The following is a 17259-nucleotide window of genomic DNA, read 5'->3' on the forward strand; positions in this document are numbered from 1 at the left end:
AATATAGGAGGTAAAATTACATAAAGAAATGCGTACATGTCAGGGCTTTTAGCTCAACTAACTAAGGAGTGAAGGCGTTTTTAGACGTAAAGCATAATTATAGTCACACAGTGCAGAGGGTGCTGCAACGAGATATCATTAAAACACTGAACTCACATCACTTTAATACAGCAATATCCTTTTCATCAAAGACGGCTGGCACTTATACTACACATTTTAATAAGAATTCTCTTTCATTTCAGCACCTCATACATTAAATATGTATTTAGATGTATGTATGTGATGTACAGAAAATATACGAAGAGGATCTTTTAGCACAGACATCTGGGATTAGGATGAATGCAGTTCTGATCTTATGAAATGAATGCAACTTTTGACATTTTATCAGTTTCTGCTTGACAGTGTTCTATTATATAAACATTTCAGCAGGTTCCCACTTTTCTTTCAACACATTCAAACACACCGTCATCTACACCGCGCCTCTGCTGACTGCTGCTCATTATTTCACTGTTTTTGATAATCAGATGTGGCATCTCTTTATCAATTATAACACTGAATTTAAAAAGCTGAGATGCAGAGCCCGACTGATATTATCAGCCAAACACTGTACTATTACAGTTATATCTGCCTGTATCAGTATCAGCATATATGCTGTCAGAAATGCTTGGATATGATTTTTATTTTCACATAATGTAACATGGATTGTTTTCATTTTTTTATACTGATATTACAGAGTAAAAATATTGATATATCAACCAATCTTCTATATAAACACACAATAAACAGAATGTACATAATAACAATGATCACCCAAATATGGATATCAGACATTTGTGCAAAGATATGATAGGCAGGATATTTTACAGGTTAACAATAAATGTTGTCCAAAATGATATCAGGGCAAACTGCAAACTTTCACTGCTATTTTTAATAATTCTAAATAACTATGAATAAAAAACCTATATATATTCAACTTAAATTAACAAAAAAGTTAAAATATACATAAAATGCTGCCTATAAAACTAAAAAATCAAAAAAATCTGCATTACATTGTGTAAAAAAAACAGTTTTCATATTGGTGCATATCGGACAACATATAAACTGATACCAATATATACCGATAGCTTTAATAGGCCAAATATCAACTGATAATATCAGTCAACCAATATATCAGTCAAGCTCTAATAAATATATTTGCAATGCTTTTTTCCCCTGCAAATGAAGAATTAAATAGCAGTTTTCTTTCTGTTTTGGACTAGTCAAGGCTTAAAACACTACTATTTACTGCAGCTTACCAGTGAAGTTATGCTGTGATGATATTGGTATAAGCCTAAAAGGTGTATGACATTATATGTCAAGTTACCTTCTTTTGTTTCTAATCATTAATTATAATCATAATTATTGTTACATATCTTTGTCACAAGGGTTTGATAACCACATTTAAGGGATCATTCCAAGTAATGTGTGATAAGAAGATAAGAATGCAAGTGGAAATACATTAAAAGATATAATAAAAATAGAATAAAAATGAATAAGGGTTATGATATGTCGATATTTTTTCCTCAGAATTACATCAGTATTGGCCCTAAAACACTAGTATCAGTCTAGCTCCAACTTTGTGTACAAAAATGTCATTACTAAATTAATTATTTACTGCCAATCACAGAAGCATCACAACAACAGCAAAGTGGTTCATATTTAATGTTTTTTGATCTACATTAATTGTCTAAATTATTTATTAAATACTTAAGGATTTGTGAATTTACACAAACTGAATATCCATTAAACATGAATATTTCCAGTCCATTACTTGTTTTAGTTTAATTTCATGGAATATCGGCAGAGGACTGGCAGCGTTTTTGCAATTCCGGCAACAGGATGTCAGACAAAGGCAGAAGTTGAGATGCTGCTTGGCAGGAGATTCTCAGTCTCTGCTGGTATTATGGACAAATTAGATACGCCGCGGGCCTACTTTCTCCCCCTATGGAAATGACCCGCATAGTGTAATTTAGGAAACATGCAGTGGACGGCATAAATGCTCCACCTTCTCTCTCATAATCCCTCCTGCTGAAGATTTTCAGGGCACACTGAGCAGAAACGACGGCACTCATACAGGGCAGTGAGGTTTCTATTCACCGAGGCTGCGTTGTTCATTGTTTAACGGAGGCTTTCCTTTAATCCACTGAAGAAGACATTTTAGCAGTTTGGTTGTAATGAGGCTGGCTCTGTAAACTTTCTTATTTCCAGGATAGCAGTCTTGTAAAGAGATTTATTACCTCTTATATTAAGTTCACTTCCACCAGCCTGTTATAATTCTGAACGGTGTAGTTTTTGATTTAAGGAAAGAAAAGCAATGAATAGAAGGAATGGATATCACACTAAGCAGCACTCATTATTGTGTGGCTCTCTATTTAGCAGGAGATAAATCCAGCAGGGTGGGTGCTCAGGCTAATAACTATTTCAAGTCTCAATAAAGCCCAAACATCTGATATGACTTAGGCAGCAGATAGAGGCTTGGCGAGGGAGCTCGCACAAAACGCTGGAGCCCTTCTCGCCGGAGCCATCCTGCTTCAAAATCCCCGCAGACATACATAATCACCTTTCCCTCATTTTATTTATTTACGTCTTATTAATGTTTGCGGATGGCACGGATGCCAAATCACTCACTCTGCAGGCAGTGATTTACTGTATGTAAATATGGCGAGAGAGTGAACCTAGCTGCTCTGCCAACGTCTTCATCAATCAAAGCTTTTATTACCTGGATTTGATAATAAGAACGAATGTGGGAATAGTTTTGTTTTTTGGCTTTCATCCACAACATTTGGCTACTCTGTCTGGTCCTTTCTAAGCAGATAAACATGTGTTCCACTTGGTTTACTAATTACTTCAATTGCAAAATTTGGACTGAGTTAACCTTGAACATTTCTTTGCTGGAATGTATTCCAAACACAAGATTGTATGTAAATCCTTTGCACATGGTGAACACACACACACACACACAGGCCAGTGATTTACAACTGCACAAAGTCCTCTTTGATAATAGCGTTTCTTAGATCATTTTTCACACTCACACTATTCATTAAGGTCATTAAATTCACTTTTAAATATTTGCAGGGTGCTTTAGGAGCCTGTCTGCCTGCCAAGGTGTTTGGCCACATTTTCTAGCAATCTTGGGCACAGATCCTCGGGGGGAGAAAGTCCCCCCCAACCCCAACTTCTGAAAAACATGAAGCCGTCCTCCCAAATACAGTATTTCATCAGAGGTTAGTTAATGACGTTACTGAGTAAGAGACATGTCTTCCAACTGTGCCTGTAGATTGAAATGAATCAGAAAAGTCATGGTGATGGTGTAACACGTTTTTACTGTGGAAAAATATGTCCCTACCATAAAACACTTGTTTCTGGAACGGTTTAACAGTTTGTCCAATTGAAAAACCGCAGGGAGCAGAGGGTATTTTAACAGAAGTAAATCAAAATGTTGTGATCAAAACAATTTCACTTTTCTACTCAAATATGCTTGATATTAATTCAGTTGAAACATGTGCAAGAAGCTTAAGATATTAAATTGAACCAACAACTCTTCAGTCACATTCATGAACATTAAAACAAATTTGATTTGCTTTCACATTTTCACAGTTTGAAAAGTCAGTTCTTAATCTCACACAAAGAAGTTACAGCTGCTCCTGTTGAAGTGAATTTGTTCCAGCAACGGCACAAAGATAATATGTGAAAAAAAAATATGGTTTTTGATTATTGTGAAAACTAGCAATGGTAAGTTCAAATGTATTAGAGACATGCTGCAAATTTTCATCCTATATGTTTTCTTCAAACTATCAAATAACAGTCTCATAAGAGATTTAACTCTCAAACAGTGCATGCTGGGAAGTCAGCTAACATGCTGATCATGTCTCTTTAGAAACTTAATTTAATGAGTTGATTGAACTCATCAAGTCATCATTTCAAGTCAAAAGACTTCAGAAGAAGTCATGTTTATAAGTTCTGAAGTGTTCTGAAAATAAACATTTTAAGTTGAATAAATAAAACTTTTATATTTACACTGAATTCATGAAAAAAGATTAGATGGTTGAACTAAATTGCTTCATGACTTTTTACAGTTTACTTTGAGTACATTTCAGAGTCTGTATTTTACACTTTTACTTGAGTAAAGAAGTTGAATCATTGCTTCTACGTCTACTTTTACCTATTTCTTTTTTTTTCATATCTGTACTTCTACTTGAATAATTAATGTCCCTGTCCTGCCCTGTCCTTTCCACCTTTCAGCTGTCCTGTCAATAAAATGCATAAAAGTCTCTCCAAAATATTAAAAAAATGTGTGTACTTTGCCACCTCTGCTTGCAATTTAGAACACTGTAAAAAAAAAAAAAAAAAAAAAAAAAAAGCTGAGAAAACTCAAAATTTTAAGACAACTGCCTTCACTAGACTCTTGAATCCTAAATTAAGCTCAAACTCTTAAGTTTTTAAATGAACTAAACAAAGGTTTGGTGATCTATAATCGATTGTTGAGATAATTTACTTTTCTTCTTTAGATAAACTTAAATTTTTGGAGTTTTGAAGTCCCAAAAAAATGTGTATTTCAAAAATTGTTCACAGCGAGCAGTGAACCTGATTTGTTGTTATTTGGATGCTTAAAAATTAAATGGTTACAAATGAAAATATCAAATTATTAACCATTATTCACTATCACCTCAATGAATTTACCCAACAATTTTTGAAATACATTTTTTGGGGTTTCTAAAACTCAAAAATTCCTGTTTATCTAAAAAAGAAAAGTTTCTTAGTTGATAAAACTTTTGAGCTGGGCTCAAAACTCAAAAATCTATTGAAGTAAGCTGCTTTTTGCATTTTCTTAGCTTTTTTGTTTTACAGTTAAACAAATGATGTAGAAATGGTGAGAATTTTTTTTTATTTCAGTGTCCGTGGGTGCATATTACCAGTAAAATGTTTAATGACAGTAATATGTTGTATACGTCTACAAACTGTTGACCTTCAGCTGTTTACATATATATTGTATTGAATCAAGCATCCGCCACTAACACATCCCTCCGCCAACCAATCAAAACACTCCTCCTTTGTCGTGTGAATGTCAGCGAATCCTTTGTAAATAGGCCCTTACATGAGCCACAGGTATTCTGCAATAGGGCACACTTGTCTTAGTGGGAGGCTGCACACACATTATCAGCCCTAATCCTCTTATTTCCTCTCTCCTTTTAAAAATTTGTCTTTGCTCTCGACCTCATCAGAGGAGGTAGTATTTCTATACTACACGCCGTCTGGCAGCTGCTGCAAGCTCTCACTTCATTTTGCGGGGGCTCCACGAACCTCAAGGTCCAGGGAAACACAAATAACACATGCTGCCGAAAATATAGAATGTCTTTTTCCATGTGCTGCTCGTCTGAATCACAAAAAAGATCTGGCTGACTGGAGAATGCTTTGAAGGTTTTAGTCATACCCAAATGTGCTGGTTTTCTTCTCATGCGCCTCGTCAAGGTTTCTCCCTCGTGCGTCTGGATCGTGGATGCTGGGAGAGGATCTGCTACAAAGAGAATTGCAGATCAACTTCAGGCTTGACAGTAGATGAATACAGCCAAGCACAAAGAGCCTAAACAGCGTTGCCTGCACCTCAACCTAAGTGAGGAGCACATTTCATTTAGCGTCCAACGTGCCGAGGAGAAACCATGCCTGTGCATTGCATCTATATTCTCAAATTCCCCATTTGTTTTCTTAATATTATCTCAAAAAAAACAACAACATTTTGCTGTTTCATAATAACTGGGGCATATCCTTGTTATTCTCAACGATCAGTGGCAGTTATGAGAATATTATTAGATGCGTTACATCATTCACGAAAGCAAATCATTGCCTCTACAGACAGTGAATCAGAGGCACATGGCGGCAGCTTGCAGTACAAAGCAAGCAGACGAGCATTTGCAGAATTAAGCAACACAGAGGCTGCCATTGTGATTGTCCTTGCCAGGCAATGATGGCTCCAGTATCTCATAAACAGACACCCCTCCTGTGCTTTTCATGCATCGGACAACCCGCAACCCTCCAGTCAGCGATGGCTCTGAGGGCAAAAGAACAGCTCATTAATGGGCGAGATCGAGGGAGGCTAGCAGGAAATCGAGCAAGTGAAAGGGGTGACCACAAACAAGCAAATAACAGCACAGCACAGCATTCGGATAGAAGAACCGCATGATGTTGGAGACTAAAATGTCTGTGATTTTTTTTTCTTCCCCAAACACAGCTGTGTCAGTTTGTGTGACTATGATGACGATCAGAAGGCAAAAGAATCTATTTTTTGCCACTTCATGTTTGTTTACACGGAAGGAAATGCAGACTAGCCTGCTTTCTCTGCTGAAAAATGTCTATAATTGACGCTTAAAGGTCATAAAAAACGTATTTTATCTTTTTGAAAACCCTACAATACCACAAAAAGATAAAATAATTGGTTTTACATCAGGTTTTTAGACATTTTCTTGACTAATCCCAGGCTAAACTACAGTAAATGGAAAGTAAATACTGTAATAAGGCTGAAATTATTCCATGTGCACCATGTGTATGGATGTGATTAGACCATTAGCTCGGTGTAGTTTCAACACTCTAAATTTCTCCAATCAGGTGCAGGCTGCATTAACACTGAGCAGATGTTCCTGTTAGTTCAAACCCCACATGTGTAAAGTCTCTGTGAACGCAACAAGCAATCTAACAACCACAATTAAGGTATTATGAATTCTGAGTATAACACTGTAAATTCTCACACCAACACACTTTGCATTACAGATAGCAGAATTATTAAAGTTTGATTAGGATAATTAGACTTAAGAGACAGGTTTGTTAAAATGTGTAAAAATTAGAAATAATATGGAGGGACTAAGAAATATGTGCACAGCAAATCAATTACTCATTTAAGTTCATGTTTAAAGCTGCAACCTTTTACATGATTAATCCAGGGATCTCAAACTGGTGGCCTGGTGTCAAAAATATGATATAATTCAACCCACAAATTACTTTATTTAATTATTTTTTTCCAGTTCTTTCAGAACAGTTTAAACTATCCCTTCAACTGACTACAACTGAAATGGAAACAGGATTATATTTAAAAAGAAATGTATTGTATGGATGGATAGATTGCATGTTGCAATTCACTGATTTTCTATGTCCAGTAAAAAAAAAACAAAAAAAACATAGCTTGTTCAACAATATTTCTCTATCGGCAAACACAAGTGACTTGATCAAGTGACATTTATGATCAGTTACACGACAAAGTGAGTTTTCATTGCATACTGTGTGGTGTTCGATGATTTTCAGCTATGCATTTTCATCAGGGATATTAATGACCAATTCAAGGTAACAGAGAAGTTGCCGAGTTTGTGTCCAATGAACAGATAACTAATGTATATAAAAATATATAGAAATTGAGTATGTAGGTAATGGAAACAAAAATGTCAGAAATACTATGTTTTCTTGCAGTACTTGAACTTGAAATGGCCCCCTATGAGATGACAATACCATCAGTGGCCCCTAGACAATCTGAGTTTGAGACCCCTGGATTAATCAGTTTTTTCACTTTTTTTTTTTTTTTTTTTTTTTTTGACATTTTATAGACTAAACAATTAGTCATGAAAAAAATCTAGAGATTAATTAATAATGAAAATAATAATTAGTTGCAGCCCTTTTAATGTTAAACAGTACAATGATGGAAAGTAACATTTATTCCAATACTGTGCTTTATCACAGTTTTGAGGTACTTTTGCTTGGGGATCAGTACCAAAATATTGATAAGCTCCAGGACAAACAATATTGCTATCATTATTTATTAAATGTTTTAAAAACAGCTGACAGGGAAGAATATTTAAAAGTGTGGGCTCACTTTACTAAACTTACTGAAAATGCAGCTAAATGCAGTAACTCAGGAAACAATTTAACTTAGTTATAATAAAATAACTGCTGTCATATCGTTATTTTTGCACAAAATTATGGTGAGAAGTATCGGTATCAATAAGCAGTATCAGTATCAATAAAATCCTAATGATACTAATCCCTACTTGTACTTGGTACTTGTACTTTTTTCTGCAACATTTTTCTCTTAAGAAAACAACTCAAAACAATTAATGAACTATTAAATTAGCTGGCGATTAATTTATTGGTTGACAGCTAATCAATTAATCGATTAACTGTTGCAGCTCTATTGATGATCACACATTAATGCAACAATAATTGCATACAATCACAAAAATTAGCCCCACCTTCAGCTGCAACATTTAAGTTATGCTTACACATAAATGCATCAATAATTTAAATGTAATCACATAATATAGGTATTCTGAAAGGGATCATTCTGCATAATGAGTACTTTTACTTTTGGTACTTCAAGTATATTTTGATGCTAATACTTCTACACTGTGGTATTGCTACTTTTATTTAAGTAAAAAAATTCTAAGTGCCTCTTCTTTCACTACTCAAACAGTCACATTTACTGTAAATGTTTAACTGACTTTTACAACTGCTGCACTCAAAAAGACTGCAGCCAGCCACACACACACACACACACACACACACACACATACACACACACACACACACACACACACACACACACACACAAAATCCAGTTTATGCAACTGCCAATACAACTTACAAATTACAGTGTGTGGGATAGGATGTCACATTTCACTCCCTGTCTTTGAGGAAAAAAATAACTCCCTCTGTATTTGCCCTGGAGATGTTTTTGTTAAACCACTCAGTGTGAAAACAGACAGATGTAAGACGTTAATAGTAGATTTTGAGGGGAAAAAAAGAGGGCCTAAATAAGCAAGGAGATACGGGCAGAACTATCAGACGTGATACATCCATCACACGTCTATAGCAATATAATAAAACCAGAGAAAGTAAAAACTCAGAATTTCCACCTCTGATAACAGCAGCTCCAGCGAGTGCATAGCTGCCCAGAATTCACAGCACAAAACCCATCAGCCCATGTCACAGATGAGCTGCAGTAAAGGGAGTCTGTCTGCTCTGCTGCAAGCTGGATGTACTTAATAAAATAGCCGCGGTGTGAGAGAAATCTAGGCCAGAGCAGCATTTATGTTTACCACAATTTACCCCCACCATGCATTCTGAGGGTTTCATGGAAAAACAGGTACACAGCATCTACACAGTCCCGTTCCACCTTGTTGAAACAGTCGAGGGAAAATCTGCATTGTTCTTGTCTCTTTCTGAGCATCAGTCTGCACATATGCTGCCAAAAATCAATCCCCCCTCTGCTCTGTCATGCTTTAATCACTCACATAAACAGTTTTTAATCAAATCTGCAAAACTTCAGTGAATTCTTCTCTACGCCTCCTCTCGCCCCATTTCCTTAACATGTCAACTGTTTCTCCTCTTTTCTTCCTCCTCTGTTGTCTTTTCTTCTTTCTTCTTCCACACTCTTAGAAATAAAAGTGATAATTAGAACCATGAAGGGTTCTTTAGATTCATCAAGAACCAAACATAAAGGGTTATACCCAGAACCATCTGTGACAAGTTTGACCCAGAACCCCCTATAAGAGTTAACAGTTCCACCCAGAACACTGTATGGGGGTTCTATCCAGAACCTTTCCACCTTCTAAGGGTGCAAAAAGGAATCCACCTAAGGGTTTCAACTGAGAACCCTTTTTGTATTACAGGGGTTTCATCTATAACCTACCCAAGGGGTTCTACCAACATCCCTTTTATATTCCAAGGGTTTTATCTAAAACCCAGCCAGGCAGTTGTATCAAGAACCCTTTTATATGCCAAGGATTATATTTAGAGCCCACGCAGGAGGTTCTAACAAGAACCCCCTTTTGATTATGGTACAAGGAACCCTCTTTCCTCGATCCTTAAAGAATTCTTTCTTCCAAAGGGGGTCTCTGGATGAAAGGGGTTCTGAATGAAACCCTTAGACTTACAAAGAAAAGGGTTCTTCACGTGCAAATGGTTCTGAGTTGAACCTCAGCACTTCAGTTAGAACCCTTATTTCTAAGAGTGTACCATCTTGCTGCAAATCAGTAAACTTGCTTGAAACATTTCCAAATTTGGGGGAAAAAAATGTCATTATGTGGATTTGAAATGTCGCTTCTTTCTGTTTTTTTTCTTTTCCTCTGCAAATAACAAAAAAAAACTGCAGAAAAAGAAGAACAAGAGGAAGAAGATGAAGAAGACACCTCGTGCACTGAAGACATTACCAGGAAAATGAAGGGCCTATTTCACAGACATGGATTAAACTAATCCTGGTCTAATACAGTGAAAAAGAGAGAACTTGGGCTGTCTGTCGGTGAAACCAATCCTTAAATCTCATTGAATTTGAAATGTCTGATATTCCTGCGTCACACTCAGGGACACCTTTCAGCACAACTGGTTTATTAGCGGCACTGATTAAAATAAACACGTTTATGAGTGATCAGATTTACGATAAAGAATAAACTCTTCAATTTACTGTGCATAAGGCTTGAACTTTTCACAAAATTTCAATCAAAGAGGAACGCTCTCCCTGTCTGCTTTTTTCCCCCGCTCTCACCCCTTTCATTTGCTTAATATATTAATCTATTCCCTTTTATCCATTTCAGATGATATCAGACCTTTGCTGTATTACTGCAGTGGCGGGCCTCTACAGTTAAGTGTCGCCACAGTGTGATTTCTGGCAGAAGACAGAGAATTAATCGCTAAATCATGATGTTCCTGTCCGCTACGTGTTCTTCATGCTTTTAAGGCATTTTAACTGACACTTCTACACTGAGGGAGTTACAATGAAAGCTGCAAACAGTCGTCAAACTGTCATCTCCCCCCTCTCGTCTTTGCTTTTACTGAAAATATTTCCAGGCCGGCTGCCCCACAATGGCGAACGTTACAATTGTGTTAATTATTAATGATTACATGATCTCAAATGCATTTTGCTGCCTAAACATAGCTGAGTGTGTATGTATGTGGCTAATGTTGGCAGTTTGTAAAATATTTACAATCAGCCTCTGCACAGGATACTGGAGTCGATGTTAGAGCAAAAAAAATGATAAATGATGACTGCTGCTGTGCTGGATATGAGAAATATTTGCATTGCTGCCATTTAGAGCCACTGATTCTGAGCTCTTCTGTCCTTGACTGGAGTGTTGCACGCCATCATGCCGCATGTCTGGGATTGTTTGATGTGAGAACATTGCCCCCTGCTGATTCCCTTTTGTACTCTATCACAGGCTGACTGACACAAGACATGTGGGAACGGCTGAGGTCACACAAATGCTCCACATCACTCTCAGCTTTTTTGGTTCACTCGACTCACATGTCACAACTCCGGTGTCTGCAGCAGATGTATCATGTTCTTGACGTGCTGTTGATATATGGCCGGACGCAACACACCACAGTGACGGGAGAAATCACATAGAATAAAGTTTGAGCGGTCTAAATAATTCACTCAAATATTCATACTCAAAATAAATATTTATCATAAACAAAAACATAGTATCTGACTTGGTGGAACCTTGTCCTCACCCCTGAAAAATGACTTAAAGTCTTAAACGATAAATATTACACAGCAAAACTGAATAATCGTGGCTAAATAAGCAGCATTGAGACTTATAGTGTGGTCTGGGTCAATATTTGATTCCGAACTGCTGCAGGGTGCCCATTAATTCCTCATCATAGACACCTAGTCAGGCAAAAGTCAGGAAAAGTGTTGAATAACTAAATAGTATTAACTTTGAGTTTAACTGTCATCACCTCTGATTCAAATTTTTTTGATTTGATTTGATTTTAATGTTGTTAAATCCTGACTGATGCACAGAAGAACTGAAGTTCCAAGTGAGCCTTACTGCAGACAAAATAGCCTGATTCACATTTTATTATCATATTATATTATAATTAGTTTTTTTGCGTTAACCAATAGATACAGAATGTCTTATTGTACTTGTATGTACTGCCAGCGCCATTGTCAGCTGCCACAGAAAGTAGGTGCAATTAACCTGACGTTTTTAACACCAATCAAAACAATATAGTGATTAAGGAATTATTATTTCTGTAAGTTGATTCACAGCAGCTTGTACAGCGATGCTGAGCTCATATTGCTTGTCACCAGTGTGACTAGCTTGCTATCTAGAAAAATGACATCCCTATTCTCAGTCCCACCGACAAAGCTCTGATTGGTCAATATCTGTCCAACCAATAGACTTTTTTCACAGCAGCCATTGTGGCATAAGTAAACACTGGTGTTACCGATGATAGGTCAAACAGAATTGGGCCGCTGCTGCTTGTTGTCTCACTGGAAAGACTCAGCAGGACCTTAATTAGTATCAGTGGCAACGCCTGTGTTTACATGACAATTTCATATCAACATGGCTGTCGTGAAAAAGGTCTATACAGAGCTGAGGTGAAACTAGAACTTCTCACAACCTTAATCAAAAGTCCCACTGACATTTCTAACAATGTTAATAACTAAAAATCCAGAGCCTTTCACTCTCATGTGGCTCACTTCACATGTTTTGATAAGGACAGCAAAACCTTATTGAATATATATAACAATATTCATGTTTTTTTCTGACTATAATAAACACCACGTGCCAATAATTAGTTACAATGACATAAGATTTTAGTTTTTTTTTCCTGTGTTCAACATTTAACTTAGTTAAAGTCACAAAGGTTTCAGTTTCTTACAGCAGCTCCTGAAGTAATTCCCAGCAGCACACTTGATTTTTTCAGACAGAGATGACAGAATGCTGAATGAGAGATTGCACTTATTGCACTTAGAATTACAAAAGCTTGTGGCACAGAGGTTAAACGTGACGTGGCTCATGACTTCAGCTCTCTTGACAAAACAGCACAGACGTAATGTGAAATAAATAAAATCATGGTTCTAAAATATTCTCATAGTAAGAGGGAAGGATGCACCCAAATTTGTATTCGTAATATGTCATTTGGGAAAGCACAAATAATGACCTGAAGTTACTAATTATTTTGGGGAAAAAAAGTTTGCATCTACCCTTATTAATCACTGATTTAATGCACCACTGAGCGAGCATGCTAACCAATACAAATCAACCCTGACCAACAGGTGCACTGTGGGTTTGTCTATGAACTATTTCTTCAGTGAGGTGTGTGGGAGCTTTCTGAAAATTTCTGTCAAAGTAATGAATAAATCAACCACAACAAATTTTCAACATTTGCCCATTTTAAAGGAGAAATCTGTCATATATTTACTGTAATAAATCATACAATGACCATGATATGTCATCAGAGATTAAGGAAACAAGTTAAGTTGAAACACTCACTTCTCAGACAACAACGTTACCACCATGGTGTCCCCCTTTGAAATTTCTATTCCGGGCTGGAATAACTATTTTTGTTTGTCCATTTCATGTTAATTTGAGTTCAAATCTGACAAGCAGCGAGACAGGAAGTCACTGAACTCAAACTCCAGAATGTGTATTTTTGGTGCCGTGGGCTTTTGTTTTCTGGATAATAGTGTGTCGCTTTACAAAGACAAACAATTGACAGTTATAAACAGCTGGTCAACTTACAGCGTAGGACTCATTGTCACTCGTAATTGGCAAATTACAATGCTGCACTCGTCCTGTGCCTCTGCAGTGTTCCTGCAGCTTGCCTGAGCTTCCCCGAGTCTGTGGAGGAGGGGGTGGGGGGAACAATTCACTTCAACCAAATATTAAGAATTTCAATGTATTTAATACACCATCTATGGCTCTAACCCCCTTTTTGCTCCTTTTCATGACTTCTTTTATAAACAATGCCCACTTCTGGTCTTGTATCTGAACACAGACACAGAGACAAATAACTCTATGCACCTCTAGCAGTGATTGAGAAATAGGAGTGTCATGATTCTACAAATCCACGATTCGATGTAACTTTCCGTTTCAAGATCACAATTCAATTTAATTTTAACATTTCTTTATTTTGCACTGACGGTTATGCCATTGTTAAACTACTGAGTTTTGATTTGTAAAGTTCAACAGGCCCTGAGAAGTGTTATATGCATTTACTTATTTAAAAAGATCTATATGTATGTCTATATATCAACTGTGATATAACAGTCGATAAGCTACACAGTGTCATGTTGGTGGAGAGAAAAATAAATACTGGGAAATTCACCGGTTCCGCCTTCTGATTCGATTCTTGAAAGCGAAAGCTCATTTCGAATGATTTTTGATTTAATATTGAAATTGTGACACCCCTATTTAGAAAATATGCTTTGAAAGCCTTTAAGGGATCAAGAACGAACAATGAAAGCTGAGCAAAGTTGGTGCTTTACTATAAATTTTGTGTTTGCATCAGACAGCTGCTGCCAGAGACAGAAGTTCATAAGTTCAAGCATTTGTCACAGTAGTAAATACAATGGGGGTCCCATCTTATTTGACAGCCAGCGTTTCATGATGAAATTTTCATGTCTACTAGTTGAGTCATCCAACATAATGGTTGAAGGATTCTAAATAAAGGGCAAAAAAAAAAAAATGCCTGCTGAGAGAAATTGGTATTCTAACAGCAGCCCTGCTTCCAACTGATGATAATCTGTATTCACACAGTCTGCCATGTCAGATGAAAGCCTTCAATTAGCAGTCAATTCTATTCAGTATTTCCTATCATGCCACCACTATTTACATTCGCTGTCAGCACCCACAGCAGCTCCCGGCCCGACGGTTGCAGGAATCACTCCTGGTGAGAATATGAGAAACCCTGCTGTGAACAAAGTGCGAAAACAAGTGTTTTGTAGTAATCAGAGTCGTGGGCTTCTAATGCCTGATGCTCCCTACCTCGTGGCTGCAGATGCAAGGAGCCATAAGTTGAAGTGTCATCCTTTCAGTCTTAACCCCGGATGAAAAACTGAGACACCAGCGAAGAGATGAAACACCTCTGATGCTTTGATTCGCAGCCTCATGCTGGCGGGGGTCTGCGCAGGCCCTCAGCATGATGCTTGTCCCCTCACCAGGTGTTCTGAGTGGAGACGAGCCACTGATTGAATTTTTGCTCCGCTACCTGCATGAAAACCCCTGGATTCAGGGTAAATGCATTCAAAACAATACAGTAGCTGCCTCCTAGTTTAATGCACTTAAATAGCAGGGCTGGCACATCAGTCTGACTAAGCTATAATAACATTAGCTTTGTGTTTGCGTGGGTGGCATCATGCTATTATTGTGAAGTGACAAGCATTGCCTTGAGAAATTCTTTTCTGAGGATAATAAAGCATCAGCAGTGGGCCTCATCTCTTGCAACTCAATAACCAAACTCATACTGAGATGCTGAGGAGCATCCCAGCTCCTTTGTGTGTTTGTAAATTGGTCCAGTGTGGAGATTTTCATTCAGTGTCATTATTATTAGTATTGTACCATCGTGGTGTGGGGGTCCGGCCACATAAAGGAACATATTTTCAAAGCCAAGAGCAGGCCAGTGGGAGTCCGTTTTCAATGAAAAAGAGCTAAAGGCCAGTCTGCAGCAGCCCTGTTTCCACTCAGCCCATGTGTCTTGCTGGGTCAGCCCAATAGCGCTCCAGGTCAGCTGGATTTCAGGCGGACCCCTGCTGGAAGAGGCGGATTGAAACAAAAAATTAAATCCTGTTGCAGAGAATGTGGTGTATTCTTGAAAATATTATGTAAACACTGAAATACACAAAGATGACAAAAGCATGACAGAAAATATAACAATATACAAGCTGCAAATTAGAGTCACAATGATTATTAAAATAGTAATTGTAGAGCTGCAATGTTTTGTCCGTCAAAAGAAAATTAATTGTCAACTATTCTGATGATCAATAATTTTTTTCAGACATTTTTCAAGCAGACAAATGTCAACATTTGCTTGTTCCAGCTTCTTAGGTGTCATGATTTTCAGCTTTTCCTTTGTCATTTCTGATAGTAAATGAAGACTCTTTGGGTTTCAGACTGTTGGTTGGAGAAAAGAAGCAATTTGAAGACGTCACTTTGGGCTCTGGGAAATTATGATGAACATTTTTCACAATTTTGACATTTCATAGACTAAATGACTAATCAGGAAAATACTTGGCAGATTAGCCTACTTGCTAGTTGCAGTCCATGTCAGTTGACAGAAAATGAGTTACCGTCAATTATTAATGAAAAATGCAAAACATTTGCAGCTTCTCAGATGCCAGGACTTGCTGCTTTTCTTGTTTAACATTATAAATTGAACATGTAATGAGCAATTTGAATATATAAACACAAAATTCTTTCACTATGGACTGACAAATAATCCACAGATTGATTGATAATGAAAATAATAATTTGTTCCAGTCCTTGTACAAATGGTTCTGATTAGGGCTGGTAATGTGGTAGGAATTATCATCATTAAGGATATTTTCCAACAGGGCTGAACAATTGATCAAAAGTTTATCCAAACTGCGATATAACCTTCTGCAATTTTCAAATCACAGGAGGCACAATATTTGTCAACGGTGAAATGGATGTCAAATGACATTTTAAAGAAGTATTGTCATGCAGCAGAGATGACCTGGCTTAAACATTGTATTCTAAAAACTTAAGAAAACAACTTTGTTTGGTACAGATCCCCACAAAAATCACACCATGATCATTTTAATATGTTGTTCAATGAAAATGAGAAAAGTGTTGTTGTTGTTTTTTATTTCCTCTAATATCACAAATCATATTGTAATTGCAATACCAAACAAAATAATTATAATTAGATATTTTAAAATATCATTCAGCTCTTTTCTTCAAATATCAATATAATAATATGGAAAAATGAAAGTGATGTTCAGATACATACACTGTTATGTGCCAAATGACAATCACATGATGAGATCCCATAATCACATTTGAAGAAGTTGAACTACAGTAAAGCCACCAAAAGGAGAAATTGTGTTAATCTAGTTAGAAAAGTAATTCAAACTAAAAAAAAAAAAATTACATTCACTATGAACGTGTGATATGAAATTATAACAAAATACAGTACAAAAAACTGAGTTTGTCCTCTTGTTCACAGGTCATACCCCACTATTTTTAAAGTAAAGATTGAGGTAAGGAACAGTCCGTACCCCATACTTACCCTTAAATAGTTTGGTTTTGTATACAATGTCCATAACTCAGTCGGTGCCATGGTAACATAGAAATAAAAATCCATTCCTTTCCTTCCATTACCCAAATTGTTTGTATAGTCAGTACTAAACTACACAATAATTACTCGAATCACTGTGCTAATATAAACGTAGTTGGACTACTAGTAAGCTCGTGATCACATGTAGTTCAGCAGTCC

The sequence above is a fragment of the Lutjanus erythropterus genome, chromosome 12 (assembly GCF_056507025.1).
Source record: "Lutjanus erythropterus isolate fLutEry1 chromosome 12, fLutEry1.hap2, whole genome shotgun sequence".
Lineage (NCBI taxonomy): Eukaryota > Metazoa > Chordata > Actinopteri > Lutjaniformes > Lutjanidae > Lutjanus > Lutjanus erythropterus.